Raw genomic sequence first — 27,883 nt, 5'->3', positions numbered from 1 at the left:
CTATGCCAAGAGCTTTTCACAGAGTGCTTCATTAAATTCATACAGCAGCTCCAGGAAGTAGAAATTATCGTCTTCATTCTCTAGAGGAAGAAACTGAGATTTAAGAAAATTAAATAACTTGCCCTCAGTCACACAGTAAGAAGTGGATCTAGATTTGAAGCCAAGTATTCCGACTCTACAACCATATTAGAATCTTTCTTCCAGTAGCCTTTCCCCACCCCACCCCCCACCCCCAGACATGTTTGGCTCCAAAATTTTAGGACTTTTTCTTTTTAGATTTCTGTCATAGTACCTACAGCAGGGGTCACCAGTCCCCAGGCCATGGACCAGTACCAGTCCATGGCAGGAGGTGAATGGCAAGCAAGCATTGCCTCCTGAGCTCACCTCCTGTCAGATCAGCGGTGGCATTAGATTCTCATAGGAGTGTGAACCCTATTGTGAATTGTGCATGCGAGGGATCTAGATTGCGTACTCCTTATGAGAATCTAAATAATGCCTAATGATCCAAGGTAGAACAGTTTCATCCTGAAACCATGCCCCCACACCACCTCATCTGTGGAAAAACTGTCTTCCATGAAACCAGTCCCTGGTGCCAAAAAGGTTGGAGACCGCTGACCTATAGTCTCTTTGGGGTCAGGGCATGAGTGATTTTGGCCCATGCCTGAGTGCACATTCTGAATAAGGCTAACCATCACATCAGCTCTAATTTCTCTCTTTCGTACATGTAATCCATCAGCAAATCCTGTCGACTCTGCCTTCAAAATCCATCTGAACTCTTGTCACTTCTCATCTGTGTCACTACCAGTCTAGTCCAACCCACCATCCCCTTTGACCCAGTTGATTGAAGCAGGCTTCTAACTGGTCTCCCTGACTATTCTTCTCCACTACAGTCTTCTTCTTAGATCAGTTATAGTGATCATTTGAAAATTAAAGTTAGATTATGGCAATCTACTGTGCAATTGTAGATTGGCATAATCTAACTTTAATTTTAACCCTTTCACGGTTTCCCAGAACACTTAGAATAGAATCTCGAATCACTACCACATCCTCTAAGGTTTCATGATCTGGGCCCTGGCCATTTCTACAACTTTATCTCCCTCCACCTTTCCCCTGCTCACTGCTGTCTGGTCATGCTGGTCTCCTGGCTCCTCATATCCAAAGCATACTCCTGCCTTTGCATTATTTCCTCTACCTAGAATGTTCCTCTACCCTCAAATATCTACAGAGTCTTACTCTTACATTGTCAACCCAAATATTACCTCCATAGTGCTCTATCTCCTTACCATGCTTTATTTGTATTTGGAACACCTACTACTACCTACCATTATGTCATATTTTCTTATTGTTTAGTTTCCTTTTTTTTTTTGTTTGGAGACAGAGTCTTGCTTTGTCACCCAGGCTGGAGTGCAGTGGTGCCATCTCCACTCACTACAACCTCTGCCTCCTGGGCTTAATGTCTCCTGGGTTTAAGTGGTTCTCATGCCTCAGCCTCCCGAGTAGCTGGGACCACAGGCACGCCTAGCTAATTTTTGTATTTTTAGTGGAGATAGGGCTTCACCATGTTGGCCAGGCTGGTCTCAACTACTGAGCTCAGGCAGTCTCTCCCAAGTTGTCATCAGCTGATCCAACGTGCAAGAACCCAGAAACTTGCAAGGGTTTCTGCACATGTATCCTCTGTCTTATCTTCAACTGACAGCTCCAAGCAAGGATGCACCTCAGAACTTCAACAATGAAATAAGTAAGAAACTAGTATGCAAATAGATCCTTTTATTGTGGGGAAAGAAATTCAGATCATTTGAGCACAGAAAAATGGCCCATTGCAATTCTGAGTTGACCCACCTCTTTGGCCCTAGTGGCAGTTTCTGGAATTGCAGGCAAGGAAGAGCCCGTGGAAGGTAAAGAGAAACATTTTGTTTATTCAACAATTATTTCCTCCTGGTGCATTTGCTCACGCCTGTAATCCTAGCTCTTTCGGAAGCCGAGGTGGACGGATCACCTGAGGTCAGGAGTTCGAGACCAGCCTGGCCAACATGGTAAAATCTTGTCTTCACTAAAAATACAAAAATTATCCAGGCGTGGTGGCGGGCACCTGTAATCCCAGCTACTCAAGAGGCTGAGACAGGAGAATCAGTTGAACCCAGGAGGCAGAGGTTGCAGCAAACAGAGATGATGCCACTGCACTCCAGCCTGGGCAACACAGCAGGAATCCGTCCAAAAAAAAAAAAAAAAAAAAGCAGCTATTTCACTAGACTCAAGACATGGCTGCCTCCCCTTTGGGAAATCAAACCCCAGGCTCTAGCAAAATAGGATCTAGCAGTACCACTGTCCAGGGGTATTGCTGATACCTTCTTTGTTCTGGTCTGTAGAACATTTGGCAGGGAGAGTCTATTTGAATCCTCGCAACAGACGTGCTAAAGAGGTCTACCCCGTTATTAACAAAGAAACCAGGCTGTGAAGTATTGCTAGAGCTAAGAAGGAAAAGATTTGGAACCTGTCAGGCTGATTCTCAACCCTGTGATCTTCCTCGTACTGACCAAAGGGGATAAACTTTGCAAATTCAACTCATTGCATACCACATCAAACTTCCCAAGTCTCTGAAATTTGAACTTCCCTGCCAGTTATAGTCTCATTAATTCAACAGCCTTCATTGATTGCCTCCTGCGTGCCAGGAACTGTGCTTTGCCCAGTGGCTTCCAGAGAATGACAAGTGAACAATGATAATGACATAATTTATGTGGCAAAAATGCAACTCTTAAGGAGTGCCTCTCTCAAATTGAGTTACTTTTTCACTATTGAATAAATTGTCATTTGAAAGGCCAGTAAAAGTGCCCTCTTTTGGTGAGCCAAGCCAATCAATACATGCCATTTTAAATGCTTCATTCTGCTTTTCTCCTATTCAGGCAGACTGGAGAAAGTCAGCACTGGAAGGCTGAGATTACTGGGTTAGGTTTCTTAATAGAATGAGGTGGTTGTTTTTGTTTTTTGTTTTTTGTTTTTTTTTGAGTGATTTGTTTCTGAAGAATAGGCAGCCTAGGGCAGCAGGCTAAGTGGACTGCTTTCCTGGACCCCCACCCCCAGCCCCCCCTCCCCCAGCCTGTGGGAGCTTGCCTGTCCACTGGTCATGTGGTCATGGGGGCAGGGTGAGGGGGATAGGGAATAGCCTCTGCCGAAATTTTCTGGGAGATGCAGATACTCTGATGGCCCCAGGGACCCATCCCTGACAGCTATCATCAATAGTGATCAACCACAAAACAGATTCTAGAACAGTAGGTACTTGTTACAGAATGCATGCATACACATACAAAACCTGGGAACTTTGGCTCTAAAATCTTAGAAGGGGTTATTTCTGCCTTGCAGGATTGTGAGTGGCTATTTTTTTCTTGTTGTATCTCTGCAATGCCTGTTTTTTCTCTGTAGATCTGTATCACCTATAATCAACAGGTGCCAATGGGCCGCTCCATCCCGCTTTCACTCTCCACACTCCCTCCACCCTTCCGAGCCCCTCCCATTCTCTTTTCAGAGTGGTTTTTTTTTTTTAATTCTCTCTCCCCACTTTACAGAGATGAGGAAAATCCTCCTTCTCCGCCTCTGCCCTCTCCGCCTGCCTACTTGCACCTTCTTCAAGCCTAAGAATGCAGAGGGTTCAGGAATCTAAAAGCAATTTCTCCTGTCCTCAGCAGTATGCCTGTCAATCAACTTCCCCAGCTGTTTCCCTTGGAAAGGAACTGCCTATGGGCCCAAGCGAGGAGGATGGCAGGAGTAAGGATGGTACAGGAATATAAGGCCACAAATCTGTCCAACACAATTTCTTTTTCCTGAGCTCCAGGAAGGGTCAGGCTAAATCCAGTGACCTGGGCCACAGATCCATAGTGTGACCTTCGAGGCACAGAGATGTGCGGGGACTTGCCAGTTCCCTCGCTTGTCAAGTGGAAAGAAAGCCTTCTGCCTCACACTTGTCAAGTGGAAAGCCTTCTGCCTCACAGGTGTGTAAGGAGGGTCAGAGGAAATTATGACTACAAACGTGTTCCAAAGGTTGAGAGCCCTGCAAAATCAATCACCAAGCCCCAGAAAGCCTTTCTCCTTAATTTCTTTCCCATCTGTCTTCTCCTTTCCACTCCCCCGAATCTCCCTCTTCGTGGCCTTCACACCCCTCCCCTGCTCTCGGGGCCTCCCTGTCTTCCCTCTTTCCTTGTCTCAGTCCCAGCTCCACACTCAGGCCCAGTCATCTCTGTAAAACCCAGTACTCAGCAAGGCACATCCCTCTATAACACCTCCAGTAACAATCCTTTACCAACACAAAAAGCAGAACTTTCGGCTGGGTGGGGACGGGCAGAATTATAAGTATGACCCCATGACACTCATCCGTGTATACATATATGTTTCCTTTTGAGTGTGGGTGGAACCTATTAATAGGTTGAGCTGTCATGTCCATAATTACGTTATACAGCAAAGGGGAGATTATCTAGGTGGGCCTAATTTAATCAAACAAGCCCTTTAAAAGTGTAGAGTGTTCTTCAGCTGGTGGCAGAAGAGGAATTCAGAAATTAGAAGTATGAGCCAGCCAGGAAACAAGAATCTACAAACCACAAGAAGCTGAACTGGGCCAGGAACTGGGATGAGCTTGAAAAGCCGATTTTCTCCCCCAGAGCCTCCAGATAAGAGCCCAGTCTGGCAACACCTTGATTTTGGCCTATGAGACCCTAAAGAGACATCCAAATGGTCCGGCCTGGACTTTTGACCTACAGAACTATGACATAATACATGGGTGTCATTTTAAGCTTCTAAATTTGTGGCAATAGAAAATGAATACACCTGATATTTCAAAGCCTTAAAAATTCTTATTCAGCCTACGTCTCCAATCCCACTCTCAAACATAAGCTCTGAGCGATTTTGGGGTTCACATCTGGCCTCTACCACTTGCTGGCAAGTTATGTGGCATCTGTGTTTTTCCATCCCTTCATCTATATATTTAGGATAATTCTAGAACCTTCCTCATGAGACTGTTCGGAGGATTAAAATGAGATAATGCAGCAAAGCCCTCAGTATAGTACCCAGCATAAAATAAATGCTGGATAAATTATTTTTTCTTTGTAGTAGTATATTCTCTGCAGAAGTTCCCGTTAAGTCAAATGGGTTTATTTATTAACTCAGGAAAATGCACTCTTGTGCTTGGCTCACTTCATGGCCATTGCCAGGCATGCCTTCTGCCTGCTACTGTGCCTCTCAAACACCCATCTGTACTAGTCCATTTTCACATTGCTATAAAGATACTACCTGAGACTGGGTAATTTATAAAGAGGTTTAGGCTGGGTGCAGTGGCTCGCGCTTGTAATTCCCCAGCACTTTGGGAAGCCAAGGCGGGCGGACTACCTGAGGTCAGGAGTTTGAGACTAGCCTGACCATTATGGTGAAACCCCCTCTCTACTGAAAATAAAAAAATTAGCCAGGCGTGGCGACTCATGCCTGCAATTCCAGCTACTTGGGAGGATGAGGCAGGAGACTCGTTTGAACCCAGGAGGCAGAGATTGCGGTGAGCCAAGATCGTGCCATTGCACTCCAGCCTGGGTGACAGAGTAAGACTCCATCTCAAAAAAAAAAACAAAAAAAAAAAAACAAAGGTTTAACTGACTCACAGCTCCGCATGCGTGAGGAGGCCTCAGGAAACTTAAAATCAATGGTGGAAAGTGAAGGGGAAGCAAGACATGTCTTACATGGCGGCGGAAGTAGGGGAGGGGAACTGCCAAACGTTTTTAAACCATCAGATCATGTGAGAACTCACTGTCATGAGAACAGCATGGTGGGGGGGAATCGCCCCCATGATTCAATCACCTCCCACCAGGTCCCTTCCTCAACACATAGGGATTACAATTCAAGATGAGATGTGGGTGGGGACACAGAGCCAAACCATATCCCTATCCTTTCAGGCCTTGCTGAGATTCCTCCCTGCTTCGTGAAACCTTCCCTGACCTTTCCAGCTCATGGTGGTCTAGCCCTTATACTAACTTCTACAGTACTAGAGAATGACGTAAATACTGAGACTGTCTCATACCTAATCATGTAAAAGTATGCTTTTTATTACAAAATAAATACCTGTTTGAGATAATTGGGAAAATCCATAAAAGTTCAAGGCAGGAAATGAGTTGATATTTCCAACATTGTTAATATTTTGGTGTATTTCCTTCCAGTCTTCTTGGTTTTGTTATTTGTGTAAATGTAAATATGTATGTAAACAGTTGCCTTTCTGAGCATAAACCTTTCTGCCCAAGGCATTCATCTGTCTGAGAAAAGATTAGGATTTATTCACAGAAAGAATTCAAAGAGAAAGAACAACATGATATTCAGCTGTAGTCACGCAAAATAGGAGTATGCAGGAAACCAAGGCATTAAGAGTTGTTTTAGCTGAGGTTCATGTACTAGTTTCTTATTGCCACTGAAATGAATTACCATAAACATAGTGGCTTAAAACAACAAAAATTTATCCTTTTATGGTTCTGGAGGTCAGAAGTCTAAAATGAGCCTTATGGGGCTCAAGGTATTTTTAAGATTTCCTTCAGGAGACCCCAGGAGAAACCATTCCTTTCTTCCAACTTCTAGAAGCTGCCCACATTCCTTGGCTCACGGGTGCACCACTCCAATCTCTGCCTCCATTGTCACATCGTCTTCTAGCTTTGACCTTCTGTTTCCCTCTCACAGAGACTTGTGATTACATTACTTGTAATTACAACCACCTCCCCACCCCAATGTCAAGATCATCATGGTTCCTCACTGCTTAGTGTCACAGAACCAAATTAACTGTGCAAACAGGAAAATTAAGCAGCAATCCAGTGGAGGGGAGAGGAGCTCCTTAAGGGCTGCTGTGAGCAGCCATGGTGTTTGGAGGGCTCCCAAGGACAGGAAGCTGCTAGGAAAGCCATTCTCAGAATTATTATAGAAATAGCTACCATTTGTTGAGTATCTATGTGCCAGGAGCTGTACTAGGCTGTCTTTTAAAATAGTTGATAGGAAAAACAACCTTGAAATAGCCACAGAATCTGAGATAAAAATTGCCCACACTCCAGTCACCTAATTAAATCAATATTTTAATTTTTACACACATACAGATTTTTCATATTCATTATATCATAGATATAACTTAGAATGTTAATTTGCACATTTCCACTTTAATTTTTACCATAAATAATATTTCCATTTGGCAAAAATCACAGTTTCTCTCTCTCTTTCCAGTGTTTCTCTCCTGCCACACTACAACCAGTATTAACAACCTGAGAACATCTCTCTACATATTTATCTACGTTCACTGAAAACAATAATAACAGTACACAAAAGGTCTTAATGCTTGTTATAATACAGACCTGTTTTCATATATTACCTACTATAGCTCACTTAATCCTCCAAACAACCTTATGAGAGAAGTACTATTGTTATCTGCCATTTACACATGAAGAAACTGGGGCCCAACATACACGGAGTATTCAAAAATATAAACAAATCTGTAGACACCATAAAGGAAGGTTTTTTGGTCATTTAAGAAATACAGAGAAAGCCAGGCATGGTGGTACACGCCTATAGTCTCTGCTACTCGGGACACTGAGGCAGGAGGATCTCTTGAGCCCAGAAGTTCAAGGCTGCAGTGCACTATAATCACACCTATGAATAGCCACCACACTCCAGCCTGAGCAACATAGTGAGATCCTGTTTCTAAAAATATAGAGAGAGAGAGAAAAAGAGGAACACATTACATAGTTCACAGTGGTAGCTTTTGAAGTACAGTATATCTTGCCATCTCTCCAGGGCAACAGATCCAGCTCTAGTTCATTTTTAAGGAGCAATAAAAAATACCCCATTGTATGAATGTACCATCATTTATTGCACCTATTGATAAGCATTTATGTTACTTCCTTTTTTTGCCACTACAAATGATGTCACAATAAATATCACAGAATATAAATTCTTAGGTCCTAGAGCTCTAATTTTGATAAGGTAGTGTCTATAGACTTTAGTGCTGACTTTGGAAACTTCCATATGAAATGAGAAACACAGCCATAAGTTGAGCCAAAGCGTAAGACTTCCGTGAAATATGTGGGCTCCACCTAGGTCAGAGAGAGAAGACACACCATTTATATGGCCAAAGGAGTGGTAGCTAAAGAAGACACACAGCTAGGGAGGCCTAAGCTGGCACAGGAGGAGGCCAGACAGGGCCCAGCCTCTGATTGTAATAGCCCAATCAATTCCACGATTCCCTTGGACATCTCTGGAGCAGACAGAGCTACAGCACACACACTGCCCCAGTAAAAAGGCATCCACCTTCTAGTCTCCGCATGCTCATTCTAAAGGAAGAATGGAGAAACAATATATAAAACCACTCTTATTACCTTTCTGCTTCCCCTAGGAACTCTTGTTGTGCACAGGGTGTGGGGGTGGGGAGGGAGGCATGAGACTGTGGCTCAGAACCTACTTTTCTTTTTAAATTAAATTCAATTTTTTTTGAGATGGAGTCTGGCTCTGTTGCCCAAGATGGAGTGCAGTGGTGCAGTCTCCGCTCACTGCAACCTCCGCCTCCTGGGTTCAAGCAATTCTCCTGCCTTAGCCTCCCGAGTAGCTGGGATTACAGGCATGCACCACCACACCTGGCTAATTTTTGTATTTTTAGTAGAGACAGGGTATCACCATGTTGACCAAGCTGGTCTTGAACTCCTGACCTCAGGTGATCTGCCCACCTTGGCCTCCCAAAGTGCTGGGATTATAGGCGTTAGCCACCACACCTGGCCAAAAGCCTACTTTTAGATAGTTGAATCACTGGTTAATGATAACATCATGGTGGGGAAAAAAATGGAAGAAAATATAAGAGAGAAATGAGAAGGAGAGAGGTGACCGGTAGAGATTAGAGAAAAAGAATAAATACTCTTGACCTGCTAGTGGAAGAGAAAAAATCTAAATAAATATTTATAATAGCTTGATATGTTTAAAAACAGATATATATCATGTAGGGAAGCATCTTCAAGGAACAAAAATGAACAAAAAACTGACCACTGTCAGTCTAAGGGTTCATTTTTCTTGCATAACAAGAAGTCTAGAGGTGGCTACTGCCGGTTCAGCAGCTCAACAATGTCAAGTCCAGGGTCTCTGTGGGGTTGCTGCATCAAAGGGAAGATGCATTAGTAATTCTGCTGGATATTCCCAAATTCCCCTGCACATGCCATGGGATTGTGCCATTTTGCATTATCTGAAATACAGCTTATAAACTAAGGATCAATATTCCCAATGGATAAAGAGCTTCTAAAAATTGAGAAAAAAATCAGCAACGACCCTACAGAAAAATGAGAATTTATGAACTGTTTGCAGGAGGGAAATGCAAATGATCATTAAACGTATGGCAAGAAACTCAGCTTCCTCAGGATAGGAAAAAGGCAAGTTAAAAGTACACAGAAATATCACTTCTCCCCTATTAGACTGGCAAAAATCCAAAGTCTGACTACCTACTCTTGATAAGGCTGTTGGAAAAGAGATTCTCTCATAAGTTGCTGGCAGAAATGCAAAAGAAAAGCCATTATGGAGGGAAATTGGGACTGTCTAGCAAAATTACAGATTCATCTAACCTTTGACACGGCAATACCACTTCTAGGAATCTATCTCAAAAATAAGCTGGCAAAAATATGAAATGACATATATGCAAGGATATCCATTGCCAATAATTATAGTAAAAGAACAGAAACAGTCCAAATGTCTATCAGTAGAGGACTGGTTAGATCTATTATGGTGCATCCATACAATGGAGTATTAAACAGCTATAAAAATGAATAGGAAGGATTTCTATATATACTTATATTTCCAGATATATTGTTAACTAAGAAAGGCAAGGGACAGGAAAGTGTTTCTGGTATGCTCTCTTTTTTGAAGAAAGGGGAGTAATGAATAAAAATATATATTTGTTTATATTACCAAAAGATAGTAATAGCAGGATAAACCAAAAACAGTTAAGATGGAGACCTATAAGGAAAGGGAAAGAATATGCTGGAGAGACAGAGATGGACCCTAGACTTAACTGTACTGTAGTTTGTTGTATATTTTAACTTTGGAACAGTGTCAGTGTTTCAAATAAAAACACAAACGTAAATAAAGATGAAAAGGAGGGAGGATGTCATAGCTCACATCTGTAATCCCAGCACTTAGGGAGGTCAAGGTGGGAGGATCATTTGAGGCCAGGAGTTTGAGACCAGGCTAGGCAACATAGGGAGACCCCTATCTCTACAAAAAAATAAAATAAAAAAGCTAGGCATGGTAACACACACCTGTAGTCCCAGCTACTCAGGAGGCTGAGGTGGGGGTATCACTTGAGCCCAGGAGGTCAAGGTTACAGTGAGCCATGATTATACCATTGCACTTAGCCTAGGCAAAAAAGCGAGACCCTGTCTCAAAAAATAAAAAATAAATAAAAGACAAAAAAGAAATTAATACAAGTTGGAAAAATGGAAACAAGTGATAATGATTATGTATTAGGTTGGTGATTTAACCACATAAAGAAGAATTGCTGCAAATGACTCTAAAAACAATAGTATTTTGACAGTATATCCTTAATGGGATATATATCCTAAGGACTAGAAAGAACCATGAAGAAATATTAAACTGCATTCAATGCTCTATGAATCAAGATAGACTAGATCATGTTATGTTATAGTAACAAATAAATCCAAATCAAGGTGCCTTCAACAACAAAGGTTCTTTTCTCCCATGCTACATACATGTTTATTGTATGTAGCTACAGCTCTGGTCCATGTTGTCTTCCCTCCACAACTCAGGCTGAAGGAAGAGCACCTGTCTGGAATATCGTGATAGTCATTGAAGCAGAGAAAAAAGGTACTGAGGCTCTTAGACCTTCTTCCTGTAAATGACCAATGTTATTTGTTTTTTTTTTTTTTTTTTTATGACCAATGTTACTCTTATTCCACTCTCATTTTATTGGCCAAAGAAAGACACACAGCCTGAGTCCAACAGGACAGAGATGTATAATCCCCTACAGAGATTGGCACCAAACATGAGTGAGCAAGGATAGTCTCATACAGAGAGGAAACTATTGGTATTGTCATTATGAAACTATCCAATGCATATTTCAGGATCAGCAAATATGTGCTTTTATTATGAACCAAGATGTTTTAGCCCAAAAGATGAGAGACAAGTAAAAACTCAAACGAGTTAAGACTCTGTAATCTAAGGTTTTAATTGGAAATACTGATATGAACTCATAATTTATCTTTCCCCCAGAGAGAACTATTTGCCTTTTGCCAGGGTAACTTTGAACAGGGGGAAAGTCCATGAATCCATCCCTTGTTTATTTCTCTGGTTCTCAATAACTCTGGCTAGAATGCATAGTTGGGATGAATATAATTAACAGATAACAGATCCCTCATGCTGGCTCCCTGGCTTACAAGTTAAAAGTCATTTTGATAGGAGGGGCCATATGGAAACTACCCTTTGTCCTGGCCAAGATAGTAACTCAGAAGCAATACTTCATTTTAAGAGGAATTACAGAGATTACTGCTACTTTTGAGGACTTAAAGCGTACAGGGATAGTGGCTCCCATCACACTTCTATTCAATGCACTTTTTTAGCCTTTGCAAAAACCGGACACATCATGGAGGATGGTGGTAGATTACTGTCAACTTCACCAGGAGGTAGCCCCAGTGGCAGCACAGCTGTTCTGCCACTGGTGGTACCTCTGACATTTGATACATGGCTGTTGATATGGTGAATTATTGCTTTTCCTTATTCTGTAATAACAGGGAGGTCAAAAGCAGCTCTCCTTTGTATGGCAAGGAAAGCAATAGACCTCTCCGTTGTCCTTCTGTTGAGAGATGCATTGGTGCAAAAGGGGTAGGTGCCATGGGAGTCTGGGCCACCTGTTCGTGTCATTTGCTTGTGCCTTCTGTATTTGGTCAGGCCACATCTTCACTGTATGTATATGTGTGTGTGTGTGTGTGTGTGTATTTTTTTTTTTACACGGAGTCTCACTGTGTCACCAGGCTGGAGTGCAGTGGAGCAATCTTGGCTCACAGCAACCTCCACCTCCTGGGTTCAAGCAATTCTCCTGCCTCAGCCTCCCAAGTTAGCTGGGACTACAGGTGTATGCCACCATGCCCAGCTAAAATTTTTTTTTTTTTCCAGTAGAGATGGGGTTTTACCATGTTGGCCAGGATGGTCTCCATCTCCTGACCTTGTGATCCACTTGCCTCAGTCTCCTAAAGTGCTGGGATTACAGGCATGAGCCACCACACCCAGCCCTGACTGTATCGTTTTTATTGTGCAATGGATTACTGCTCTATCCACCCAACCTTATGACTCATTGGATTCATAGTACTCAGATCACAGTGAACATCTGTGGTGCCATGTAGTCATTTGGTGTTCCGTGGTCAGGCATTTAGTCTCTGGCAGGGCTTGAGAGCACACCAGACTCAATGCATGGCCTTGCTGAAGAACCCTAGAGGTCCGCTACACCTCTCTTGCTGAAGTTTATTAGAACTCCTGCAGCATTATCATCTGCATGGATACCTCTAGTACTATTGGATCTGCTGGGTCATACCTCCTAAGTGGCAGGGAAACTTGTACTGCTGCTTGGACATTCTGGGGAGTCCTTTTTACCCTCTGAGCCCCACTGTCCCACTTGAAAACTGATATCCCTCTGAGCCACTCAATAGGACTTGGTTATATTCATGATCTACTAGCATTAATACAAAGTTGACCCTAGCCGGAAATGGACTGTGCCATATTACAGCTTCACACAGAAGCAGGCCTAGAAATAGCGGTAGAGGGAAATCCACTCTGTGGGCAGAGCTGCTAGCAGTACGCTGCTTACTGTGTGGAAGTGTGGACCCCTTGGCAGTAGGGAATGGCTCTGCTTGTTGGTCAGGGGTCTGCAAGGAAAAAGGCAACAGTCCATGTACCACCTCCAGTGTCCCAACCCTGCAAGATGTCCCTGAGCTGGCCTTTTAGCTGAGACTTCCCCAAGTCATTTGGCCATATTTTTCTCTTGCAAGTTGTCTCTGGGTGATGAGGTACATGGAAGACGACTTTATCTTGTGGCTTTGAGCCCAATGTGTCATACTTTTTTTTTTCCTACAGTGCTTCTGCCAGCACCACCATCTGAGGGTGGACAGAATGCCCCATCTGTTGATATGATACCCTACATTAGATTGTCACAGACCAAAGAGCACATTTTGCTACCAGCCAGGAGTGACACAATGGAATCAAAACCACAGGATATAATAGTCTGCCGTGTACCTCGTCACCCAGAGACAGCCGGCTTTATAGAAAAAGGTGTGATGGGCTGATACGGTCTCAGCCGAAAGGCTAGCTTGGGACGAATGCAAAGTTACCGCACTGGATGTGACACCCACGCTGAACTGGAACCGATACACGGCGCTGATACACATGGGTTCAGAAGCCAAGTGCTGCAAGTACAGCTGTCCTCCTCACTAACACTCCCAGTGAAGACATGCAGAATTTTAGCTTCTTATTCCCACCAGCCTAGATTCTGTTGGATTAGAGGTCTTGGCACTTAGGTGGGAACACTTTCACCTAGGTACCTAGTAAGGATTCCACTTAATTGGAAGTTGCAGAACAAAATGAGCAGTGTAGGAGTGAGATGATGAATATAGATTTTGGCCATTGGACCAGCAGCAGCAGTGGGGACTGTGGCTTTGTTTGTAAACACTTTTAGATCTCTTGAGGAGATTGCAACTGGCCGTCATCTGGAAGAACTAGGCTTGTACCTCTCCTCTAAAGAAAGAAGTATGGGTGATTTTTCCCACATGAGATCTGAATACTGCAAAAGGATCTGAGGATGTCTAAAAGCCTAAGAGGCAGTAGAGGTGGATGTACCCATTCATGTAGTCCTCCAGGTCCACTTGGTCACCCTGTACCAATGGGCCTTGGCCATGTGCCTTGCTTCCTGGTCAGTGCAACCCTAAGCATCACTCGCACTGTTGTCTTGGTTATAAAGCTGTGCCCAGAGCCACTGCCACCAGCACACACTGAGGCGTCCCTGCACACAACAATGAGTGCCAAGAGAGCCACCTTGACAACACGCTGGCTGCACAGGCCACGTGGAGATGCTGGCTTCCCCTGTAGCCACGATAGGAGCAAAGAAATACACCTCAGGGATGCAGAGGAGACAACAGCACGTGGGATGCCACATGGCAGACTGTGCTGAGATGCAGTCTTTCCACGCCTCCTGTGTCAAGAGGCTGTGAGCATCGGAGCAATTGGCTGCTTATTAGGAAGCTGTGGCCACCCGGGAACATCTCCCTTTGTACTTCATCCTCCCCTCTGCCTCACTTCCCATTTCTTTTAAACCTCCCTGCTTCCCTGGGATTGCACTCTTCCCAGTAAACTGGCACTTACACTTTTGCCTCAGCCTGTTTTCTAGTGAGCCAGGACCAAGACACAGGGCTGATGACTGCTCTGGAGAAAGAACTGCACGAAAAGAGCTTGGGCCATCTTATTGCACCTGATAGCAAGGAAATGATGAAATATTAATGGTGTCAAGTCAAAAGGACACAAAAGCTAATCTGAAGGGGCTCCCACTGGCCAAAGATGTCACAATTTGGCATCAAAGGAAATACTGACTGCAATGGATTTAAACACCTTAAATATATGTTTAAATTATGAGTTCTTAATAATACTAAGAAAAAAAATCATTGGCAGCTAGTTCACTGACTGAGTATTCTGAAAGATGATAAAGAAAAAGACATGTATATGTATTATGTCTTTTCTGTAATAATTATTTCAGGGTTACAAATAGTTGATAAGAGAAAATTCTTCTCTGTAGAAAAATTCTACCTAACAAATGCAGAAGGAATGATAGACTTGGAAAATCAGCATTTTGCAAACCCGAATGAGATAATGGATCAGGCAATGATCATCAATAAAAACTAACCCCATGAGATAAAAGTTTAATGGAGAACTTGATAATGGCAAGAGGAAGCTAACATTTCTGAACCCACAGATCATTCTCAACATTGCAGAAAGTGGGAGAAGCAGATAGTCTGTTTCTGCAAAGTGATCCAAGAGAAGACACCGCCCATGAATCTAATCAAGCCAAAATCTAACTATCAGTTTGCAGGAAATTCAGGAGACAGAGGAACAAGTTCAACAACAACTCAGTGATGCCAACAGCCAAATCCAGAATGTGAGAAATTCTTCAGAGGGACAAATGCCTCCGTTTTGTCAACACATGAATGTGATGCATGAACTTTGTTTAGCTCCTGATTATAACAGACCAACTGTTAAAAGATATTTTTGAAGCAATGGGGACATTTGAGAATAGACTAGTATGAGACGTTTTTAGGGAATTTCTGTTAATTTTATTGGGTATTGGCGTTATTGTCATTTTTAACAGTTCTTATTTATTATAGATGCATACTAAACTATTTTGGGGTGAAACAATATGGTTTCTGGGATTTGCCTTAAAATACTCCAGAAAAAAAATCATCAGAGAGTGATGAAACAAGAATGAAAAAATATTGGTAATTGCTGGAGTCGGGTGATGGGTACCCTTCTCCCTACTGTCTCGTGTATGCCCTGGTTCTTCCACTTTTACCCCCGGGTCCATTCTCTGCCCATCTGTGTCTTGCTCTGAGGCCTGGGAAGCCACCTTTATTGATGGAAACACCCAGACAACTTTGTTGGCTGGTTTCTGGTGAGTTGAGCTAATAGTGGTCACCAGAAGTAGATCCGGAGTGGGAGAAGGAACAGTCAGGGAATTATCTTCCACGTGCCCTCTCTGCCTTCCTGTGGTCTGATAGTAGCTTTGTTCCACTATAGCAGTTATATTAGTTTGCTGGGGCTGTCATAACAAAGTAGCACAGTGTGGCTTAAACAACATAAATTTATTTCTCACAATTCTGGAGACTAGAAATCCAAGATACAGGCGTGAGCAGGGTTGGTATCTTCTAAGGCCTCTCTCATTGATTTGCACATGCCATCTTCTCTCTGCTTTTTCACATGGTCCTCCCTTTGTGCATGTCTGTGCCCTAATCTCTTCTTATTAGGACACTAGTGGTTCATGCCTATAATCCCAGTACTTTGAGAAGCTGAGGCAGATGGATTGCTTGAGCCCAGGAGTTCGAGACATCCCTGGGCAACATGGTGAAACCCCATCTCTACCAAAAAAATAAACAAATAAACAAAATTAGCCAGGCATGGTGGCACACACCTGTAGTCCCAGCTACCCAGGAGGCTGAGGTGGGAGGATTTCTTTTCTTTTTTTTTTTTTTTGAGATGGAGTCTCACTCTGTCACCCAGGCTGGAGTGCAGTGGCGCGATCTCGGCTCACTGCAAGCTCTGCCTCCTGGGTTCGCTCCATTCTCCTGCCTCAGCCTCCCAAGTAGCTGGGACTACAGGTGCCCGCCACCGCACCCGGCTAATTTTTTGTATTTTTAGTAGAGACAGGGTTTCACCGTGGTCTCGATCTGCTGACCTCGTGATCCGCCCGCCTGGGCCTCCCAAAGTGCTGGAATTACAGGCGCCCGGCCAATGGGAGGATTTCTTGAGCCTGGGAGGTCATGGCTGCAGTGAGCTGAGACCACGCCACTGCACTCCAGCCTGGGCAACAGACCAAGACCTTGTCTCAAAAAAACAAAAACAAGAAAAATAAAAAAGCTGGATACCAGTAATATTTGATTAGGGCTCACCTTAATGGCTTCATTGTAATTTAATTACTGCTTTAAAGACCCAATCTTCAATTACAGTCACATTCTGAGGTACTGGCATTAGGACTTCAATGTATGGATTTTGGGGGTTACATTGGCCATAACAGCAGTGATCAGCAAACTTTTTCTGGCAAAGCGTAAGACAGCAAATATTTTTGGCTTTGTGGGTAACACAGTCTGTCACCAGTGCTCAGATCTGCCATTGTAGCACAAAGCAGCTATAGATAATATGTAAATGAATGGACATAGCTGTCTTCCAGTAAAACTTGATCTATAAAACAGGGGGCAGACCCCTGGGCCGTAGTTCACCGGCCCCTGCTTCTGGTGATTAGCCCGTTTTCCATGTGTTCATTTCTCCCCGGTCTCTGCCCCTTCAGCAGAGGTGGTGATAGCTTCCCACTATTGCTAATCCTTGGATATCACACTTTCCCTTTTTGGTTCTGTTAACCCTGATGACGCCTTCTTTGGTCCCTTCATTCAGTTCTCCTTGGGTAAATGCCTTTTGAGTGTTTCCTCTCTTTCTGGTTTGGACACTGTCTGATATTTTATATTCAAAATTCTAAGCTTGAAATTGCCCATAAAAGAATCATAATGAGGCCAGGCACGGTGGCTAATACCTGTAATCCCAGCACTTTGGGAGGCCGAGGCGGGCAGATCACTTGAAGCCAGGAGTTCGAGACCAGCCTGGCCAACATGGCAAAACCCCATCTCTACTAAAAATACAAAAAATTATCCGGGTGTGGTGGCCATGCCTGTAATCCCAGCTACTCAGGAGGCTGAGGCATGAGAATTGCTTGAACCCAGGAGACAGAGGTTGCAGTGAGCCAAGATCGTACCACCATACTGCAGCCTGGGCAACAGAGTAAGACCTTGTCTGTCTCAAATAATAATGATAATGAAAGGAAAGGACTGATTTAGAAGGTAAACTTGATATGAGCTGCCTCTTGTCCCTGGAGAGTGCCCCAGCCAGGGAGGGGCTAAGATGGAGAGGACAACAGGTGCCCACAGGTGAGAACCAAGAGGGAGCTTGGGTAGGGAACATGTCCAGGACCTGATCTAGCCAAGAGAGGGACCAGACCACATGGGACGCCAGTCACAGGCTTCAGTGGCCCCCACCTGGGGGCCGGCTTGGACCACTCCACCTCAGCAGGCCCAGGGCAAGGAGCAGCCCAGACCAGCGACTCTACAGCTAGCCAGCAAGGATCCGAAGGCCACCACCTCCATCTGCCACCACACATGCAGGCCACAGTCCTTCTCCACACACCCGGGCACCATCTCATGGAGGGGCAGGAGGGAAAATATGAGGGACTGGGATTTTATTTTTTGTTTTACTTAAAGAGGCTAACCATGACTTCTAAAAACCTGCATCGAATTAGGTTTACAGGATTGGACTAAAAGTGTTTAATCCAGCAGCCAGGTCCTGTGTGGAAACTCAAAGTAATTATAAACAAATAAAGGAATGACATTCTCTCTGCACCCCCAAGAGAAGTGTGGGGAATTTTGAGAGTGCCTACACCGGTGTTAGCCTGGCAGCCCCACACTAGCTAGAAAAAGGAGGCCAAGCTTCAAGGGCTAAAACAGGCTCTCGGGGATTTTAGATGCAAACGTGTTCTCGGGTAAAGTCCTGAGAACCACAAAAGCTAAGGCAAGCTTCATCAAAAGATAAAGAGATGTTTCTGCCACCCACCCAACCTCAGAGTCAGTCCTCAGTTCTCACCCACAACACTCACAAGCCAGAGGGCCTGGGAACCTTGCTCAATCCCATTCCACTCCTCTGCTGGCTGCTGGAGTCCCCAGGAAATGAAGCCAGGAGGCTGCCAGCCGGCCTCAGCACTCCTCCTTCCTCTTTCTTCGCTCTCCTCCTGTGCTGCTCAGGAAATTGCACACATATCCCCTGCCTTTGGTGCTGGCCAGCAGCGCAGATGTCTGCCCCATTCACCTGCCACCTGAGGCCACCGGCTAGGAAATGAGGAGGGTGAGCTCATGGGAAGGGAAAGCAAACTCAGGGTGACAGCAGAGCCACAGGGCACAGAGATGGGGAGAACCCATTTATTTAGATGAGATTGTGGGCCCCCGCCTTATTTAGGGATCCCAATCCTAGATATGCTAATAAATTGGTATCAAAAATGCCTTCATTCATCCAGAACAATCTGGAGGGGAAAGTACTCTGCTGGCTGGATAGTAAGAAGGATGCAGAAGAAATTGTTAAAAGTAACAGACATTGTTTCGATCATTCATTCAACCGGCCGTTATCAAGTGCCTGATTTGAGCGGGTGGGTGTTTTAGGCATTGGGGATAGGGTAATGAATAAGACAACAGTGTGGGAGGAAGGCAAGAAACTAATACACACGGCATGTATGTATACACATGCGTGCATGTCTACATACAAAATACATGTCTGTTATACATAGATATGTGTACATACAACACATATGTAGCACAAAGCAGGGATGAGTAATATGAAGAAAAGCGAAGCCAGGTTAGGGGGAGAGAGGGTCAGGGAGGTCCCCTGAGGAGGCCCCTCCAAGGCAGAAGGGCCAGCACGTTTGGAAAAGGCCTTTCTGTTCTCCAAGGGCTCTCCTTAGGCCTTACCAGATCCTCTCCCTCAGGCCTCACATCAGTCCTATTGTCAAGTCAGGGAAACTCAGGACTAGAAAGATTAGTCAGGATTTGAATCTTTATCTCTGAGCTGCCCTTCCCCCCTCTCCGCCCCCCAAGATGGAGTCTCCCTCTATTGCCCAGGCTGGAGTGCAGTGGCACAGTCTCAGCTCACTGCAACCTCTGCCTCCTTGGTTCAAGTGATTCTCCTGCCTTCCTGAGTAGCTGGGACTACAAGCGCGTGCCACCACTTCTGGCCAGTTTTTTGTTTTTGTTTTGTATTTTTAGTAGAAACGGGGTTTCACCACATTGGCCAGGCTGGTCTCGAACTCCTAACCTCATGATCTACCCGCCTCAGCCTCCCAAAGTGCTGGGATTACAGGCGTGAGCCACCACACCCAGCTGCCCTGACTCTTAAATACTATGAAGGCTGACCACCGTGGCTCACGCCTGTAATCCCAACACTTTGGGAGGTGGAAGTGTGTGGATCATCTGAGGTCAGGAGTTCAAGACCAGCCTAGTCAACAGGGTAAAACCCCATCTCTCCTAAAAATACAAAAATTAGCTGGGCATGGTGGTGGGCGTGTGTAATCCCGGCTACTCAGGAGGCTGAGGCAGGAGAATCGCTTGAACCCAGGAGGTGGAGGTTGCAGTGAGTCAAGATCACGCCACTTGCACTCCAGCCTGGGTGACAGAGCGAGACTTCATCTTAAAAACAAACAAACAAAAAATCTATGAAGCCCCAAGTCTTCCAGAAACTCCCATCTCATCAGAAAGGCCCCAAACAAGGAAGCAATGAAATGAGGGGGTTGTGGGCACAGCCAGGAGAGATTCCCTGGGTTCCTGGGTCAGCTAGTGGGAGGCAGTAACAGAAGTAGAGGCCGGAGTGTGAGGACGGAGCAGCCAGGGTATTCATCCCCTTGCCCCCTCTGTCTCCTGCCTTGGTAGTAGCTCGTTCTGCTGTAGCAGCAGTCAGGACGCTTTTTCTGTCAAGGGCCAGATGGTAAATATTTCAGGCTTTGCGGACCATATGGTCTCTGTTACCACTACTCCATCCTAACTATCCCACTCACTGGGGCTTTGGGGAAATTATTTCACCCTCCCACCATGCCTCTACTTCCTCAGTTATAAAATGGGAATTGAAAGAATTCCTACTTCGGGGATTATGGAAAGTATTACATGAAATAACATCTGTAAAACGCTTGGCACAAAATAAGCATCAAGAGCTACCACTGCTGTTGTACAGCTGGCCTTCTGCTTCGTCGGGTTCCACATCCACCAATCACAGATGGAAGATATACAAAGCACCAAATAACAACAATGCAACAAAAATAGTCCAAATAAAAAACAATATAGTATAACAACTATTTATGTAGCGTTTATATTGTATGAGGTATCACAAATAATCTAGAGATGATTGAAGGTATACAAAAGGATGTGCCTAGGTCATATGCAAATACTATACCATTTTATATAAGGGACTTGAGAATTCTTGGATTTTTTTATCTGCAGGGAGGCCTAGAACCAATCCCCTGTGAATACTGAGGGACTACCGTATTTACCTCTCCCCTTGCAAATCAGCAGGTGATTAAGGACTGGCGGGTCACCTGTTCTACCCTCACACCTGATCCCAGCTGTAAAGACCTCTCTCTCTCTGGCCTGTCTATCAGGAGAGGCCCAACTGCAGATTGACTGAGCTCAGACGGAAGCAGCCCCTTGGAGGTGAAGTCAGGCCCTTGCACCAACATTACCTTAATTTATCTTGCTGAATTTCTCACAGCAATTCTGTCCATTTGATAGAAAGGAAGACTGAGGGTATGGATGATAAGAACTGCTCAATTTATGACACCATCCTGTTCTGATGCACCATTTCCTCACGATGGGGAGGTATTCAGCTGAAAAAGTAGCAGACCAGATGAATGGTCTAGAGGTGAGAGGAAAGGCATCCGCTGCTTCTTTTTCATTCCTTCCCCAGACAGCCTTCAAACTGTCCCCAAGGTGCCACAGGCTCCTGCTTCTCTTCCATGTTCCTTCCCAGCAGCGTCTATGCAGACCTCCCCCTGGCTCCATCAAAATCCATCAAGACCTACCCTCCCTGTGTTCCATACTCTCTGGGCCTCCTAATCTCACAAATACATTTGAATAATAATAAAAGCTGATTTGACAGTGGGATGAGCTCCCAGAGAGCATATACATTTTAGCAAAGTTTTAATTCCTTGAGGGGGGACTAGTCATGGTGGTGTTGTCAGGTACCGTGGCAGACCCTTTGAAGATATTTTCATTTGGTTGGGAAAGGAGATATGGAAGCTTTGTTCCATTTGACAGATGAAAAAATTGAAGCTCAAAGCATGTATATCTAGTAATGCCCTCCTGCTTAGATCATGCTGGGATATCTGCCATGGAAATCAGAACTATAAATGCTATCACATAGATCAGGAATTTAGCACAGTAAGTATTAGTTATCTGACCTTCTCCCTTTCCAATCCTCTAACCTCAGGCTGGAGGAGATATTTAGGTAAAGCATTTAGGTAAAGGAAGGAAGGACAATGGAAGCCGGATATTAAGGAGGAAGAGTTCCAACTCGATATAGAGAAGGAGAAAGTAAAAAGGGGTTATTTACAGAGACACATTGCACATTCACCCAATCACAATTTAAAATTTGCCAAACCTAACCCATTTTCCATAAATCCATTTACTGACATCTAGAAACCCCACTGAGAAATCTATTTCTGATCTCCTTTTGAAGAGTTATTTAATTCCCAGGGAGCCTGGCCCAGTGGCAAGATATTTCCAAGAAAAGGGAGGAGAATCTAATTCTCTATTTGGTTTAATTTTGTTCGGGAACACTTATGAAGGCTCAAATCCAAGGGGAGAAAAAATACACTCCTACTTCAGGCCGCACAGCAAGGACACAAAGAGAAAGCAAAAAATTCCCTGTAAAGAGAGGTAGGCACAACATCACTCGTATTTGCACTACTTTACAAACATAATTTGCCTGAATTTGGAGGGAAGCAGGACTTCTAAGACCAAGGGCAGGTGGAGAAAATGGAACAAAATGAATATTTCCATCTTGTAAAGGTTTCAGAGGGAGTGTACTTTAACAGTGGAAGAGGAATGGATGGATGGACGGACGGACGGACGGACGGACGGACGGATGGATGGATGGATGGATGGATGGATAGATGGATGGATGGACGAAAGGATATGTGGGTAGAAAGATTAGTGGGGTGGATGTATGGCTGTGTATGTTTATGGGTAGATAGGATGGATGGATGGATGGATGGATGGATGGATGGATAGATGTATGGATGGATGGATAGATGTGTATATAAGTGTAGGTGGGGGGGTGTATGGTTGGAAAGTGGGTAGATGGAGAGATGGATGAATGGATAGGTGCATGGATAGATTAGTGGGTGGATGTATGGTTATGTATGTGGATGGAAGGAGTGTGCATGGATGAATGGACAAATGGATGGATATGTATATGGGTGGGTGAATGGATGGTTGGATGGGTGGGTAGCTGATGAATGGGAAGGTAGGAGAACCAGGTGGCTAGCTAAATCCTGCTTATGCTTGAATTTTGTTTGGCCTGCATGATGTTTTGAAAACATTTGAATTAGTTGCTTTCATTTAAAGCAGAGAAAATTATACCTAAAACCTTGATTTCTGGCTTCTCTCGAAAAATCAAGGGAGCTGGCAAAACTGAGACCACATTTCTTCATGGCAACAATTAACTAGAGCTGAGTAATGACTGTCCCTTCAAACAGGACACACACGCTTCAGTCCCCCAGAGTCCCTGCGGATGCACATTGGCTCTAACACCTGTCAACTTCACTCTGTCACAGTATCTGCCTGCCCAGGAGGCATTCATTCAGGCAATCAAGGACCTAGTAAACATAGGCCCCATCCTAGTCCATTCAGGTTGCTATAACAAAATACCTTACACTAGGTAATTTGTGAATAATAGAAATGTATTGCTCACAGTCCTGGAGGCTGGGGAGTCCATGAACCAGGCACTAGCAGATCTGGTGTCTGGTGAAGGCTCATAGATACTTCATAGATGATGCCTCTTGCTGCATCCTCACATGGTAGAAGGGACCTGGGAACTCCCTTCAACCTCTTTACCTAAGTGACTAATCTTATTCATGAAGGCTCTGTCTTCATGACTTAATCATCTCTTAAAGCCTGCATCTCTTAATACTATCACATTGGTAATTAAGCTTCAACATATAAATTCTGGGGGAACATATTCAGACCATAGCAGACCTTTCCGTAAGCAGACACATAGCAAGATGGAGGTTCCATGGATTACACAAGACCTCAATTCTTGCCCCTCCATATACCTCCAGAATGGAGAGCTAACCTCTTAGCAAAACACTTAAAGCCCTTCCAGATCCAAGTTCCCACATGCCTGCTAAACTCTACATTCTATGCCACTGCAAACTCAAATATCTAAACTGGCTTTCCTGTTAGGCAGGACATGAACCAGCAGTTCTTTGCCTTTGTTTGTGGTATTTCTTCTTCCAGAAATGGGCCCTCTCACCGCTTTTGATCTGTCTGGTTAACTCTTCATCTTTCAGCCTTAGCTCAAGTATCACCTTCTTGCTGAAGTCTTCTCTGACCACTCTCTCCAGACAGAATGAAATACTCCCTTCTCTCTGTCCCTACAACTTGGACAATTATATGAACACAGCCCCCTGTGACTGTCTCTCCCAAGAACCACAGCACCTTGCCTGATCCCCGGGGCTCAGTACTGTTCCTGGTTGGTTTTCAGACACATTTGTTGTTGCATGAGTCATTAGCTGTGCTGTACCCATCTAGCCATTGAGATATCAAGGAAATGCTTTACTGCTATGGTCAGCCAGGTTCTGCACTGCACCACTGAAGGAAGCACCATAGACATAGATCAAAATAGGAATAGAGCCCCCTAGATTGTACAGTACACCAGCAGGTTAGGTGGAGGACCTGCCCATGGCCCATCCTGGCCTTGGATGATGTGGTCCTTCCTCATAATCATATCCAGTTACAGTTGCCTGCTACTGAGTGTCACCCAGTCCAGAGGCCCTCACTGAGTGAAAGGGACATCTATTATTCTACAATTAATCTATTCAGTACAGAGCCTCATCTTCTTCCTTATAATCTTTCTCTCCCTCTGTCTTTTGATGCTAGGCCTTAGTTCCTGACAGCCCCTATGAAGGTATCTATAAGTTCTTTTCAACTCAGATTCCAGGGGTGGAACTTACCAAACTATTTTCCATGCTACATGTCCCTCCTGCCTTCCTTCTTACCTGCTCCTGAAGCTGGAAGCCATGCCCCTCCCATCCTCGGCTCATTCCTTCTTTCTAGGAGTTGGACCAACAGTTGGTGATCTGCACTAATCAGGTTGTCCAGGTTAAAGGACCTCCTCTTCACTACTCTTTGCAAAAGATCCTGTGTTTATTTTGTTTGTTTTGTTTTGTTTTCTCTGAAGCCTGTATTATTTGAAGTATTTCCTCATACTCTACCCCCAAGCTAGGTAAGACTATCCTGGCAGCCAATCTGTTATTGACCTAGAGTCCTCTGGGTCACCTGACCTTTCCTGGCTGTCTTCAGGTGAGGACAGTGATTGCTCTGCACTTGTTCATCTCCACCCCACCCCACCTCCGTTTCTTGAATTGTCATATGATCTACAGCCTAAGAATATGCCCAAGGGTGCCAGGGAAGTGGGCCTAACCTACCTTCCAAAGGTTCCCCATGCTGCCCTGAGTGAAGCCCTTGTGAATCAGAGGGGCAGGGGGCTTGGAGCTTAGAAAAGGATTAGACAATATGAGGAAGTCCAGTTTTCCAGTGGAGATGGGCTGCTTTGTAAGTGCTGATACTTACAAAATAAGTTTGCAACTCTCCGTGGAGTTTGCCATTTTTTCCAACATGGGGAGGATCTGTGTCTGTACTTCCTTTCCCATCGTGCCTAGAACAGGGTGGATTACTATATGTCGACGGCTGATGCATAGGTCTCATATGGCCATCACTGCTCTTAACCTCTCCCTCTGGTAGCGGTAACTACTGCAATGAGTTACTCCTCCATTTCATTTGATTCATGGGGGCTGCCTGCCTGGCCACTGGTCTTGACATGTGACCTAAGCCAGATAATCAAATAACCCATCCCCCTGGCCATAGTAACTTGCCAAGAGAAGGATGGCATGTGACCCACACTGACCAATTAGGGGTTTTCCCGGGATTTTATATATGGACTCCAGGAAAGAGAAACTCTTTTCTTCCACTGGAATTTCCAACTAGGGTGATGTAAGCCTACAGCTTACATGGTTTGGGACCAGACCTCCCTCCCACTCTTCTTCTTTTGCCTCTGAAATGTATGAAGTCATACATTGAGAGAAGCAGACTTGGAGGTGGGAAGAGAAAACGATGGCAAAAAAGAACTGGGGAGAAAAGGAAAGAAACAGTGGAGGGAAGAGAGAGGTCCTCTGGGATCCAGCACATTTTTTAATTTTTTGAGACAGGGTCTCTCTCACCCAGGCTGAAGTGCCGTGGGGCAATCTCAGCTCACTGCAGCCTCAACCTCCAAGGCTCAAGCGATCCTCCTACCTCAGCGTCCTGAGTAGCTGGGACTACAGGTTTGTGCCACTGTGCCTGGCTATTTTATCTTATTTTATTTTATTTATTTATTTATTTATTTATTTTGACCTCTGAACTTTTTTCTTTTTCTTTTTGAGACAGAGTCTCGCTCTGTCACCCAGGCTGGAGTGCAATGGCATGAATTCGGCTCACTGCAATCTCTGCCTCTCGGGTTCAAGCAATTCTTCTGCCCCAGCCTCCCAAGTAGCTAGGATTACAGGCACCTGCCATCATGCCCAGTTAATTTTCGTGTTTTCATAGAAACGGGGTTTCACCATGTTGGCCAGGCTGCTGACCTGAGGTGATCTGCCCACCTCGGCCTCCCAGAGTGCTGGGATTACACGTGTGAGCCATTGCACCCAGCCTGACCTCTGAACTTTTTATTGGCCTCCTGCTCCCCAAAGAGTACCCTGCTTCTCCTGGCTTAAGGCTCAGAACTTTGGTGTCATTGGTCTCAGACACCACTTTGCCATCCACTATCCAGTGGGGGGTGGTGTTCGGGATGGTTTGCATGGAGTTGCTGACGTCCAGAGCATCACCAAGATTGAAGCCCTCGCTGCAGTAGGTGGAGATCTCAACCTCCAGCTTGACCTTGATGTTCGACTGGGCCTCGTACTCCTGGGCCTGGCGCTGTCCCTCTGCCCGGGTCTGTGCCAGCTCTGACTTCAGGTGCAGCACGATCCCGTTGAGCTGCTCCATCTGCAGGGTGTAGCGGGCCTCCACCTCCCTCAGGCTGTTCTCCAATCTGGCCTTCAGATTTCTCATTGAGTCCAGGTCGATCTCCAAGGACTGGACCGTACGTCTCAGCTCCGTGAGTGTCATCTCAGCAGCTCCAACCTCGGTGGACTGTGTGGTGACCACTGTGGTGCGCTCCTCAATCTGCTGAGAGTACTACTTGTCTAGCTCCTGTAGGTTCTTCCGAGCCAGCTCATCATATTGGGCCACAATGTCTGCCATGATCCTGGCAAGGTCCTGAGATTTGGGAGCTTCTACCTCCACAGTCAACCCAGAGCTGGCAATCTGGGCTTGCAGGCCTTTTACTTCCTCTTCATGGTTCTTCTTCATGAAAAGCAGCTCCTCCTTGAGAGCCTCAATCCGCCTCCACTTGCAGCTGAGTGACATTGGTGTCATCAATGACTTTGTGGAGTTTATGGATGTCACTCTCCACAGACTGGTGCATGGTGAGCTGTCTCATACCTGACTCTAAAGTCATCAGCAGTAAGATGGGCATTGTCGATCTGCAGAACGATGTGGGCATTGTCCACAGTATTTGCGAAGATCTGAGCCCTTAGGTCCTCGATGATCTTGAAGTAATGGCTCCAGTCTCTGATCTGGGGTCCCTTCTTCTCCAGGTGCTCCCGGATTTTGCTCTCCAGTTTCTGTTCTCAGTCTCCAGGCTCCTCACTGTCCAGGTAGGAGGCCAGGCGGTCGTTCAGGCTTTGCATGGTCTCCTTCTTGTTCTGCATGCCTCCCATTCCTGCCAGACCCTCAACCATCCCCGCAGCCAGGCCCCCGGACCCCATGCCACCCTGGAAGCTGGTGGAGTGGGACACAGAGATCCGGGAACCAGAGCCCCCAGCGCCTGCATAGAGCACCTGCATAGACGCTGGCTGCCCTGCTGACTGGCCGGGTGCCATAGCTGGGCACCTGGACAGAGCCCAGGGACTGGCAGTTGGTGGAGAAGGTGGAGCAAGTGGTGAAACTCATCCCATCTGGGGAGGAGAGCGAGAGGACAGGACTCAGACTTTGCCCTTATTTTTTGTAGAGACGGGTTCTCCCTACATTGCCCAGGCTGGTCTTGAACTCCTGGGCTTGAGCGACCCTCCTGCCTCGGCCTCCCAAAGTGCTGAGATTGCAGGTGTGAGTTGCCAAACCCATTCCCAGCACATTCTTGTGGCCAGTTACCTGTTTACCTCTCATCAGCCTTCAGCTGCCCTCTGTCTCTGCCTCTCTTTGTGCCTTTAGTTTTA

The 27,883-nt window shown here is 45.2% G+C and overlaps 1 pseudogene; it reads right to left on the bottom strand.

Annotated features, from left to right (window-relative positions):
• Positions 1-27,883, bottom strand: LOC126936441 (keratin, type I cytoskeletal 18-like; annotated as a pseudogene).

Source organism: Macaca thibetana, chromosome 14 (genome assembly GCF_024542745.1).
Source record: "Macaca thibetana thibetana isolate TM-01 chromosome 14, ASM2454274v1, whole genome shotgun sequence".
NCBI classification, from domain to species: Eukaryota; Metazoa; Chordata; class Mammalia; order Primates; family Cercopithecidae; genus Macaca; species Macaca thibetana.
The sequence above is the reverse complement of the archived record's forward strand: the minus strand, read 5'-3'. Positions and strand labels throughout refer to the sequence as shown.